At 38.4% G+C, this 13,611-nt stretch overlaps 1 protein-coding gene across 1 annotated transcript in view; it reads right to left on the reverse strand.

The window, feature by feature from the left end:
- LOC120277212 (DNA-directed primase/polymerase protein) overlaps positions 1–13,611 on the reverse strand; it is a 37,850-nt gene that overhangs the window by 6,611 nt on the left and 17,628 nt on the right. The gene's annotated exons all lie outside the window — the stretch shown is intronic.

Here is a 13,611-nt window from a genome sequence, read left to right on the forward strand (position 1 = left end):
ATAGTCTATCAAGAAGAACATAACAAGTGCAGATGTTTGAATTTGCAATGGTACCCATCCTCGACATATGTATACATGGGAATTATTGAGCAACCATAAATCCAAAGTGTATGTGGGAAAATTTCCATCAATGATTACTTCATAGTCAATCATCTCCTCATTAAACCATTTTGTAACCTAAAATTCATCATGATTGAAACGAGCAACACTTAAGTATTTGCCTTTCTTGATACCATCACAAAGCCTTCTTGGTTTGTTGTCAAATTCCAATCTATAGCAAGTCCACACCCATGGGTTTTTGAAAAAAATAAATAAATCACTGTTGTGGAAAATAGATGATAAAAAAACTCTTACCAGTAAAAAAAAGGCTTTTAATCAGAATTGAGTCAAAAATTAGTGATGAGTTAGTGTTATGGCACCTATATTGCCTAACACCATTATGCGACATTGTCCACATTTTCTTTGGCCTAATAGATGATGCAAAACTAGTGAAAATGGGATATATTTTTCTCAATATGCTGATCGATTCCTCAAATTTTTGTGTTGATACAAATGTCGATGCCTTCCAAAAGAGATCTGCACCAGATTGACTTTTGCAAAGTTGCAAAATGTTATCAATAAGATTTATAAGCAGTACCAATGAACATGCCACATTATGGAGGAAAACAATCACTAATGACGTGGCATCACGTTTAAATCCATTGGGGATGATGCATATAAGTCGAGCTAAATCTAATGTTTTGTATGCATTATTTAAAACCAACTTTTCTTATTCTCACCTTCAACTATGATGGAAGCATAAAGAAATATGTGATCTTCAATATCTTCAATCGCCATTAACAAAGTTCAATTCCTCTTCCATGCAAAAATGCCCATCCACTAAGAGAACAGGGGGACAAGAATTGAAAACAATTATATACGGTCCAAAAGCCCAAAAAACTCTCTTAAAACGCACCTGTACCTGTAACGGGGTACGCCTTGGTACGAGGTACGAAAATGGGAACGTAGATCACGGTTTAAAAGTTTTATGGTACGAAGGGGGTATACTTCATCAGTACAATGTTCCAGATCGTGGTACGGTTCAAAATATTTTTGGGATCACTAACAGAATATATTATGTATTTTGTAAAATCTTGGTTAGATGTAAACAAGTGTTTTATGAATAATGTCTCAGACTTTCAATTGATTTAATTGACATGAACATTAAAACAAAACATCATAGAATGCTCATTTCATAAGTTTAAAATTTAATCTAAAGGTTAATAAAACATAAAAGCTCATTTCACAAAATGCTCATTTCACAGGTTTCTAAAGTTTTACAAAGATTATCTTTAAAATTAGAATTCAGAATCTACATTTGTAGCAAATTATGCAAAACTAAAGGCATTAACATACTAGAGATGAGATTTGACCATTAGCCTATCATCCATTTTACAATCGCAACATGCCAACAAGTTGAGGACGATTTAGCTGCATACAAATTGTTATTGAATTTAAACTTTTCTAGAATTTGAACTAATGATATTAATTGAATCTGATTAAATTGTTAAACTTCAATCCTGCTCATTGTTGCACATACAAATTGCATTATTAACATCATGCATTTAGATAGTATTCATGCATTTTTCCTAGTCTTTATTATTATTTTCCCCTTCTTTTTGCACAAACTACTCTTTCTAGTTGTTTTAATTGTAGGAAGCAGGAATTGAAACTGGAGACTGGGGAAATCCACAACCTGCCTGTGTACTACGAGAAGTACATGTGGACTGTAAAGTGGCTGGGGCCCAGCTTCTATCTTTTGGATATAAAAGGATCAGAATGTGACTTCAGGGCAACAAGGAAGGCCGGGAGAAAAGGGTTGGCGGCTAGAAAGGGAAAAAGGAAGATCTTAAGACCTGGAGAGAGTTGAAGAAGGGAGGAGAGCTGGAAATTGAAGATCAAACCTTGTAGACATCATAGGGAGTCCTCTCAGCTTGTTGTGCTGCTTTCTGCAGACTTTCTTCTCTTCCCATCTTTTTCTTTGTAATTAAGATGGTGTGTGAGTAGAACTTTTCTTAGATTTGGGATTAGCCCGAGGTGTTATGTGTTTGATGTGTTGATACATTTTGTATGGATCTTTTATGCTTAATGGTAGATTTCTTGAGTTGATTTCTGATTTGTGTCAAAGCTTGTGATTGTGAAAGTATTGCTTGCTATCTTAGAGATCTAGGTTAACTTAAAGGATAACCTGGGTCTTGGAACCTCATTAATCACCCTGAACCTGCTGAAAGGCAGTTCTTGAGGGCTCATTGCTTAATCACTGTTTTTATTCAGGTTTTGAGAAGGGTTTATCTAACACGAAAGTAGGAGATAGCCTTGATCAAGCCTAACTTGTTATCTCTTGAAAGAGAGTGACAAGTAGCTTAGGATTAATGCCCTTTAAGAGATATGCCCAAATCTAGTTTAGATCCAACACATCATTCATGTTATACCTTGTGGTGAGTTCCCAAACCTAAGTCTATTTTAATCTGAAGAAAGATCCACAGCCCTGTGTTCCTTCAGCCTTGATTGTGTTTTATTCCCTGCTTCTTGTTATTCCTAAATCCTACCTTTTTAATTGTCTAGATAATCTCTTGTTGCAATAGATTGGTAATCAATACTTGGTCCTCGTGGGATCGATACTTATTTACTACTTGGCAAAACCGTGCACTTGCGGTTGTGCAACACTCATTTCACCACATTAACATTATAAGAATGCTTCAAAATCCAAAACTTTTAATGGTCTAAAAACATAAGCTTCAACATAAGTCATAATGTAAGGTTCAATACTTCAACATTTCAATATTTTAAAACAAAAGATGCAACATACATAAGTCATGAAGTAAAAGCTGCAACATACATAATTCAAGATTTCAAGGTTCATACTTCATACTTCAACATTTCAATGTTCAATACTTGGACATCTTTGCCTTCCCTTTAGTCATACTTATGCATCCTTCTTCTGAAACCTTGCTTGAATGTGCATGATCCTCTTGCATTTCTTCATTTTCTCCTGGTAGTATCTCATGATTCTCATCATCAAATTCACTATCCAAGCCAGTCCATCTCATGTCTTGTAACCTTACTGATGAATTCTCCAGAAATGCATTATCTGGATCAATGTCCCATTTTCTAAATGGACCATTTACATAAGTTTCATTGAATATTGACTGAAGACGAATGTTTGAGTAAATAAAAACCAGTTTATCAGCCCTTGTACAATTCAAACGATTCCTTTGCACATTATGAATATGAGAATAGGTGCTCCAAGCTCTCTCCGCCGATGAACTGCTAATAGGTTGTGAAAGCACTTTTTTTTGCAACTTCCATCAACTCTGGAGTTTGTGAACCGTAAGTTGACCACCATTCTATAGCATCCATTATGACTGCATCAACTTGTGATGCTGCCAATGAAAAAAGTCCTTTCTTTAGTGAAAACTGGTAAATTGCTCTCTCCAAAGCTGGAATTTTTTGCAATTCTGTTGAAAGCTTCCATAACTCCCAAAACGACTTCTTTGTCACAATTTGGAGCTCTTCGAGGATATCCACCAGGTGCAGAAGTAGAAAGATAACGAACATCAAAAAACCGAGGACTTAGAGCAACTCCAAGACAATGCATGGGAATATTCATCTTTCCCCATCTTTCAAGTATTTTCTTTTCCATACAAGGATAATCACTTTCATATTCATTACCCTTCATGATATCCTTAATATGTCTTAGCACGGTATCCATTTTTTCATAAACTTCTCCCATTTTGGCACTTTCTTGATCACGAAACCTAATTAACAAATAAATAGGCTTTGTTATCATAACCACATTTTCAACATCCTCCCAAAAATTTTCACTAGAAATAGTTTCAGCTACAATGTTCCCCATCTCTCTAGTGTTTTCATCTCCTGCTTTTACCCATTATTTCCATGCTCTAAGGACAATAGTAGTAGCAAGTACCTCTCTACAATCAAGCAACCTCTTTAAAAGAATATAACGAGAAGCAAATCTAGTTTTGGCAACTTTCAAAAATCCTAATTTTCATTGTGCTCCAAACATAGACAAAACATGTGTATGATTTATGAAATATTTAACAATTGCTTTGCCCCTCCTATATGTGTTTCTTAACCACTCAAATGCATTGGCAAAATCTTTTATAATCAAGTTGAGTGGGTGAACCACACATGGTGACCAAAAAATGTGTCTATGTACCTTTTCAATTTATTTCCCAGCTGCTCTACAATTGGCTGCATTGTCAGTAACAACTTGAAGAACATTTGATGCTCCAATCTCTTTAATAGACTTCAATAAGAATTCAGCTATTACAGCCCCTGTTTTTTCAATTCCTAAGAAGTCTTCAGTAAACATAAACATCGCCCCACAACTGTTTGTTGCAATGACATTGATTAATGGTTGATGCTTGACATCGAACCAACCATCAGAAACAATAGACACCCCTTGAGTGTACCAAGTATCTTTTATTGGAACTAAATCTTTCTCTACATCTCTTTTGCACTCATTCAACAAAATTGTTCTTGCCTTTTCAAATGAAGGAGGTTTATATCTTTTTGTAGCTTTGTTAATTGCATTCACCATCTCAACAAATTGAGGATTTCGTAATACATTAAAGGGTATGCCATTTGCACATAATCCCCTCATAATCTTCAAATCCACCAAGCTTCTCTCTAATATACCAAAAGTCTCCTCAATTGGTTTAGCAACCATTGGCTTTTGCTTCTTGTTGACAATAGAATTCTTTAAAGAAGAAGACACACCAACCTTTTCTGCTTCTTGGACCTGTTAAAGGAGTAAATTAAGCTACTGTTACAGCAATTATAGCCTAAAATTATGTGTAACTGAAAACTATTATTGTCTGTATTATTGTACATATCAGTTACTGTTATCTATAGCTGTATATATAATTGTAAGGTTGTACAATGAAAGAGTGGAATCATTTCCTCAATTTCTATCATGGTATCAGAGATAGCAATCTAATCTACTCAATTTCTTAGAGAGTTTTGATCTCTGGTCCTGATTTTTTTTTTCTGAAAGGAGTTTTTGATCTCTAACTTTTTGTTTTTGTGATCCAATTATGGAAAAATATTAGTATTGTCAAGTTCGATGGGAAGAATTATCCTTTAGTAGAATTCCGGTTCGTATGTTTGTTGAAGGGAAGGATCTCTTGGGGGTTATAGATGGTACTACATGTGAACCTACTGAAGCCCTAGAGAAGATAAAATGGAAGACAAAGAATGCTTTCAAGTCATTTCTTGGCTGCTTAACTCCATGAACCAAAGAGACTGCTTTGAGTCTTAGTGGCTTTGTGAAAAGCTTGAGAGATGTGGAGTTACTTGAAGAAATTATGCTCTCAATCAAATCAAGCACGAGAGTTTCAATTGAAATATGACATTTCTCAGTATACTCAAGGGGACAAAGGCGTTCGAGGGCTTATTATTCTGGTTTCATGGCTTTATGGTGCGAACAAGACTTGGTAACAATTGGTTCCATTGATGTAGCTGCTCTCCAACATGTTTTGAAGAAACGCAAGAAGGCGAGGACAATGCAATTTTTGATGAAATTGAGACCAGAATTTGAACTTGTTCGTGCCAGTATTCTAAATCGCCAATCACAACCCGATTTGGATGAAATTATTGCTGATCTTCTTGAGGAAGAAACTTCGTCTTCATACACAAGCCACACTCAATCATTCAACTACCATTTTTGATGGGGCCTTATTCTCCTCAAATACTAAACCAAAGGGACGGTTCAAAGACCTAAGCCAAATCCAGTGTCATGATTGCAAAGAATATGGCCACGTCGTTTCACATTGCAAGAAGAAAAATTTCTGCAACTATTGCAAGAAAAAAGGCCATATTATATCTGAATCTCGTCTATTGCAAGGGCGAAGACAAGGACACAAAGCCTTCTTTAGTACAGATACTTCATTTGTCACGCCTAATTCCCTTGGTGAGACACGATTGACCACTGAATCAATTCAAAAGATGATTCAAGATTCTGTTGCCTCCACTATTTCAGTTGCTATTGCAAATTTTTTTCTGCCAATGGCATTGTTTCCCAACATTCTTGCCCTTATACACCTGAACAAAATGGGCTTGCTGAACGGAAAAATAGACATCTCTTGGAACTTGCCCGTGCCTTGCTTGTTGAGTCCTCAACACCTTCAAGATTTTGGGTAGAAGCTATTAAAACGGCTGTTTATCTCATTAATAGACAACCGTGTCATCACCTTGGCAACAAGTCTCCATTTGAATGTTTTATGATCGTCCTCCTGTCTATTCTCACCTTCGTGTCTTTGGTTGCATTTGTTTTGTTCTTCTTCCACCTCATGAGCGAAATAAATTGTCACCCAAAGCTGCTAAGTGTGTTTTTCTTGGGTATGCTGATAATCAAAAAGGTTTTGTTTTCTTTGATCCAATTAAGCAACAAATTCGCATCTCTAGGCATGTCACTTTCATAGAAAACTCTTATTATTATTCTTCACCCACATCATCCTCAATTTCTGCAGTATCTTTCCTACCCTCATTCGTAGACTCCAATGATCAGAATGACGAGCACCAAGGGACTACTGTGACTTCACCTCTTTCTTCTGTTCAAGGTATTGTTTCTCTTGATCCATCCATCACTTCTTTTTCTCATCCTTCTTCCTCTGATTGCACTTTACCACCATCATTACCTACACATCCTCTTAAACAATACGCTCGTCGTCCTAAACCTTCCATCACATGCCCAATATCTATCCTCCTTGCTGCATCTGAATCTATGCCAGACATAGGAGTTGTACCTGAAAGATGCAACTCCTCTTCGAAGATCAGAGCGCAAATCTGTACCGCCAAAAAGATATGGCTACTCACCTGAAAATTGTGGACCCAAATCAGCCTTACTGTCTCCTTTGGCACAGGTTTCTATTCCTTCATCTTACAAGGAAGCTATGGAGCAAGAATGTTGGAAACAAGCTATGGATGAAGAATTGAAAGCTTTGTAAGATAATCACACATGGGAGCTTTGTCCAGATCCACAAAATGGTCAAGTCATTGGTAGCAAGTGGATATATCTGAGTCAAATTGAAGGGCGATGGCGGTCTTGATCGTTACAAAGCAAGGCTAGTTGCTCGAGGCTATAAGCAAGAATATGGGATTGATTATGGCGAAGCGTTTGCTCACGATCGCCAAAAATGACTACTATTACGTGTTGTCTTGGCATTGGCGTCTATCAATCGGTGGTGTTTTGCATCAATTAGATGTCAAAAAAATGCTTTTTCTTCATGGAGATTTGATGGAAGCAGGTCTATATGAAGCCTCCTCTTGGTTATCCGTTACAACCACAACAATCGAGTTATGTTTGCAAAATAAAAATCGTTATATGGTTTAAAAACAAGCTCCACGAGCTTGGTTTAAAAAAATTTCATACCACTATTTGTGCCTCTCGGGCTTCGCAAAAGCTCTCATGACCATTCTATGTTCTTGCAGAAACTTACGCTAGCATGATTATCTTGCTTATTTCGTTGATGATATTATCATTCTGGAAATGATCTTTGCGAGGAATCTTTGACATCAAGGCCATACTTCATTCATCATTTCATATGAAAGATCTTGGAGCGCTTACTTATTTTTAGGCCTTGAGGTAACTTATGCATCTAATGGTTTAGGGACTGAATCAAACCAAGTATACATGTGATATAATTACGTGAAAGCCAACTTAGCGATGACAAGGTTGCTCACACTCCCATGGAAGTGAATGTCAAATACAAGAAAGATGATGGGAAGCCAATTTCAGATCCCACACACTATCGCAAGATTGTTGGGAGCTTGGTATATCTCACCATGACAAGACCGATATTTCCTTCGCGAGTTCACATTCTAAGCCAGTTTGTATCTGATCCTCGACAACTTCACTTAGCAGCCTTGCATCATGTAATCCGATGTTTAAAAGGAAGTATTAGGAAAGGTATCTTCTTCCCATCTTCTTCTATGCTCATTGTTAAAAGGATTTACGGATGCGGATGAGGCGGGGATGCCCTAGATTCTCGTCATTCAATTAAAGGTTGATGTATGTTTCTTGGTCATTCATTGATATCATGGAAATGCAAAAAAGCAAGATCGTGTTTCCAAGTCATCTCGAGCGAGAATATCGTTCTATGTCTGCGACATGTTCGAGAAATTGTTTGGCTTCAAAGATTACTAGATGAACTTGGAGTGAAGTTGAATGAACCAACTCGACTCTTTGTTGACAATATGAGTGCTATTCAAATTGCTAATAATCCTGTTTTTTTCATGAGACGGACCAAACATATTGAAGTAGATTGTCACTACATTAGGGAGCTTCTACAACAAGGGCTTATTACCTTACCACACATAAAGACTGAATACCAGCTAGCTGACATATTTACAAAAGCTATGACAAGAGGTAGACATGAATTTTTGCTGGACAAATTGATGCTTAAATCAACATCAATTTGAGGAGTGTTAAAGGAGTAAATTAAGCTACTGTTACAGCAATTATAGCCTAAAATTATGTGTAACTGAAAACTATTATTGTCTGTATTATTGTACATATCAGTTACTGTTATCTATAGCTGTATATATAATTGTAAGGTTGTACAATGAAAGAGTGGAATCATTTCCTCAATTTCTATCAGGACCATCCTTTTCACACTTTCATATTCTTCACGGTTTTTCAACAATGCTTGGCATCTCTGATTCTGTGTTTTTATCCGTACCGAAGCACCAAAAAAATGGTAATGTATTCTAGAATATGAACTAGTATACTGGTTGTTGCAATGTTTGCACATCCACACCTTAGCTCCACCTGGATTTTTGCCTTGTGAATGACCAAAAGTATTACTTCAGATGAAAGGGGCTTGGATCTGGAATCTGGTTTGGCATCATCTTCTTGTGGTTCATGAGTTCTTGATTGCTTGGTTGCTTGAATCCCTTGAGAGTAGATTATTTTTGTAGTATTATCATCACTTGAATCACTTGGATCTTCAACAATTCACTCCTTTGTTCTTTTACCAAACACCATTTTTATCAAATTGTAAGGTTGATAGCAAGAGGAAGAAGAAAAACAGTATGCTTGTAACTCAGATTATCCAACAGAAAAGCAAAAAAGGAAGATGAAAAGGAATTACTACGAATTAACTCTCGTGACAATGTTAGTTCCAAAGCAAATCAATTGCACTAGCAATTGTCTGCAATTGAGTTTGACAATTGAGTTAAAGGAGAAGCTCTAGTTTCTAGGAATAATAATATTTTTTTGCTTCTGATTTAAAAAAAACAGCACATCTATCAAAGAGACAACTTTTCATTTCATTTTAAAATAATATTATTTTATAAATTCAATTTTATTAGTTATTTTTACAAAAAACATGGATTAATTCGTAAAAAAGCAACATTTATCTGGCAATAACATTAATTTATGGGTGTTTTTAGTTAAAATATTTCACAATGGTTTAAACTGCTCCTTTCAGACGTGAGAGAAGTTCAATCCGTTTTGAGATTTCCTTCATCTCCTTTCATCCTCTGCTAACGTTTTCCAGCCACCAGAATCCTTTGCTGAGGAACGAGGGACACATTAGGAACAGTAAATCAAGAAGTAGAAAGAATCCCTTGATGTGAAACAGAACAAGAAGTTCCATCGGTGATGCGAATATACGTACCATCGGGAGGCGAGGTTTGCGGGATGAAAAGTCGAGAATCATCGGAGGTCATGTGAAAAGAAGCCCCTGAGTCTAAAAATCCAAGAGGAAGTAGTAGTACACGAGGTCGACATTGAGGCGGCGGATCCGGATGTGCGGGACGGGAGGATCGGGAAGAAGCCCCGGGGAGCAACTCCGCGGCGAGATCCGGAGGGCGCTGATCGAAAACTTCGGCAAAAGCTGCTCGGGATGCAACTTGAGGCGATCTTTGAGCACGATGACTGTCTTCTTAGCGATAGGTGCGGTGATAGAGTCAGCGAAGGACTCTTAATCACCGCGAGCCGATGAGAAGCTGCCAAAAAGCGATTGTGTGAGATCACTCGGGTAGTAGCGAAAAGCACGAAGCGTGTCTCCTCAGCAATCAAGGCGGCAAGTGCTTCAGCAAAGGTCGGAAGAGGATTACGTCCAAGAAGCTGAACGCGTACGGGCTCAAACTTCGGAGCGAGGCGCATCCTGGCGAAACATGAGGTTTTGTTGCTCATGTTTTTTTCTTTTGCAGACACAATTCTTTGCAACGGAGCATCCCTTTGGCACCATAGCATCGATTGACCGGATACCGAGTGAATACCGTGTAGAATTCCTCCACTGATAGATCCTGTTGTTGAAGACTATGCAGGTTTTGTAGTAGGGAGAACCGGAGTGCCTCACTGGTGTGTAGATAACGTTGTTGAAGATAGTCCCAAATTTCTTTTTCTCGATAAATGATCGATAAAGCTCATCCCGATGGAAAGCGTCGAGTACTCATGCACAAGATAGCCATGACACGATCATCGGCAACCCGCCAAGCCTTGACACCAGCTGCAATAGTCGTCGCCTCATCAGGAGGATCGTCAAGTAGATGAGAGGCTAGACGATTGATCGCAAGAGCATGCATCTCGAAAAATGCCCACTCACGATAATTTTGACCGTTAAGTCTAATGTCGATGTGAGGAAGAGCACCACTGCCAATAATCGGGTCAGAGGAGCGAGGCGGGATCGACATTTTTAACACTGCGCACAATTCTTTGTTTTATATTCTTTCGTGCCATGTCTTTGCGTATGTCGATGCGTATGTGTACATCAGCTTTGCGCTATCAGCGTAGTGTCGATGCGTATGCACATCATCAGTGCGATGTCATCGTAGTCGATCTGCTGCACATCACTGCTGTCGTTGTCATCGTAGTGTCGATGCATGTGCACATCAGCGTCTAGTCGTCACTGTAGTGTGTCGATCTTGCAGCATCACCGTGATGTGCCATCGTAGTGTCGGTCTGTGTGTACATCAGCGTCTTGTTGTCGGCGTATTGTCGGTGCTTTGAAGAAGGAGAAGAGGACCGGCGGCAACTTGAGGGAAGGAGAGACCGCGGCGACTTGAGAAAGAAGGTCGGCGTCTTGAGGGAGGCCGACAATTTTAGGATGGGGAAAAATACCGAGCGACTTGGCGGAGGCGGCGGGAGATGACCGGGAGAAGATGGCGATGATGACCGGTGAGAAAGAGAAAGGTCGGCGTCTTGAGGGAGGCCAACAACTTGAGCGGAGGGACGGGCGGAGATGACCGGAGAAGATGACGATGATGACCGGTGAGAAAGAGAAGGGTCGGCTTCTTGAGGGAGGCCAACAAGTTGACGGAGGAGGCCGGCAGAGATGACCGGAGAAGATGACGATGATGACCGGCGAAGATGACCGGAGTTAAATTTCTAAACCCTCTCTGATACCATGTTAGAATGAGGCTATATGGAATATAGAGAGAATGAAGAGAGGAAGAATGAGATGAAGAATGATATTCATGTAGTGATGTATACAAGTATATATAGACACAAGAAGTAAAAGGCTAAAATGGCCTATATAGTAATGGGCTCTTTAACAGCAATGATCCATCACCTAACAGACTTCGTATACTCATCATGTTGTTTTCTTTGAAAATCAATTTTTCTTTCCTACTCATGTTGAGTCTTTGCCAGGGCCTCTTGTTCTTCCTATTTTTGATTATGTGTCTACTACTTTTGAACGGTTCAAGCCTGGATTGATGTATACACGACAACAACGTCCAACTCTACAACTTTCTGAGCTTGACCTGACATCTAAGCCTACCCAAATTGCTTCCTCCACTGACAATCAACTCTCAAATGCCCTTCCAAGGCACTCTTCCAGAATTACCTATCCATCTAATAGGTAACAAACAAGAGTATGGCATCAATTATGAAGAAACTTTTGCTCCGGTTGCCAAGATGACAATTGTTCGAATGGTTATTTCCATTGTTGCTTCACAAAGTTGGTCAATTTATCAGATGGATGTTAAGAATGCATTTCTTTATGGTGATCTCAAAGAAGAGATTTACATGGTTCTACCACCTGGCTTGTCTTTCTGCTCTTCTTTTGACGTTTGTAAGTTGAAGCGATCTCTATATGGATTAAAACAAGCTCCTCAAGCATGGTTTGATACATTCAAATCAATTTTGCTCCAATTTTCATTCAAGCAGAGCCAATATGATTCATCTTTGTTTCTTTGCAAAACCTTTACTGGTATTGTAATTCTGCTAGTTTATGTTGATGATATTGTTATCACTGGGATCAACTCCGTCTTAATTGCTCCTGTGAAACATCTTCAAGCCTTATTTCACATTAAGGATCGCAGTCCTCTTACTTATTTCTTGGGTTTGGAAGTCCATATTGATTCTTCTGGTATTTTTTTGCATCAACATAAGTACCCAGGATTTACTTCATTTAGCTAGTCTCCAAGATACTTCTTCTGTCGATACTCCATTCGAGGTAAACTCAAAGTACCATCGTGAGGAGGGTGCTCTCATTTCTGATCCTACTCTATTTCGACAACTAGTGGGCAGCTCGAACTATTTGACTATTACTCACCCAGATATTTCTTTTGTTGTTCAGCAAGTTAGTCAATTCATGCAAAAACCCCATCATCTACATTTAGCTGTTAATCATCGAATCATTCACAATCTTCGTGGGACATCTTATCGTGGCTTTTTTTTTCCAGCTAGTTCCCCTCTTCATCTTGTTGCCTACAGTGACACTGATTGGGTTGGATGCCATGATATTCGTCGATCTGTCACGGGCTGGTGCATATTACTTGGTAATTCCTTGATTTCTTGGAAAAGCAAGAAACAAGATCGTGTTTCTAAATCTTCCACGGAGTCCGAATACCTCGCTATGCATGTTGCTTATTCTGAGATTGTTTGGCTTCGTGGCCTTCTCGTTGAGCTTGGTTTCTCTCAGTCTCATCCTACTTCACTTCATGCTAATAACACTAGTGCCATTCAGATTGCTGCCAGTCCAGTTTATCATGAGCGTATCAAGCATATTGAGGTGGATTGCCATTCTATTCACGAAGCCTTAGATGCTCATCTTATTTCTCTTCCTCATATTTCCACTAATCTCCAAATAGCTTATGTAATTACTAAGGCCATGACACGACATTGTCATCAGTTTCTCGTGGGCAAATTGATGCTTCTTGATCAACCAGCATCAATTTGAGGGGGGATGACAGCATATATCAAGCCTTAATTGGTATTATAGCTATAAATATATTATAAAGTAGTAAGTTCCTTATTTAGATAGATCTAATTGCTAGCAAGCAGCCTAGATTTAGTTATTGTAATTGCTGAAAATTAGCCTTGTAAATCTCTAACTTTTTATATATAATGAGGAGAACTCTCATGGTGGAGTCATTCAATTCAATTCAATTTGACAATAATGACTTTTCATCTCAAATGAATAATGTGGTTCTACATCATTGATTGTTGTTGCGTCACGCCAATATATTGGCACCATATCAAAGTGGGTTCAATTCATGTGTAATTAATTGATGCCACAGTTGTTCTTCGCTACATATTTGAGATTGTAGTAGGTATGGTGTCATTGGCTATTACACCTTCTAGCACAATGATAA

The sequence above is a fragment of the Dioscorea cayenensis genome, chromosome 2 (assembly GCF_009730915.1).
Source record: "Dioscorea cayenensis subsp. rotundata cultivar TDr96_F1 chromosome 2, TDr96_F1_v2_PseudoChromosome.rev07_lg8_w22 25.fasta, whole genome shotgun sequence".
In the NCBI taxonomy this organism is placed as follows: Eukaryota; Viridiplantae; Streptophyta; class Magnoliopsida; order Dioscoreales; family Dioscoreaceae; genus Dioscorea; species Dioscorea cayenensis.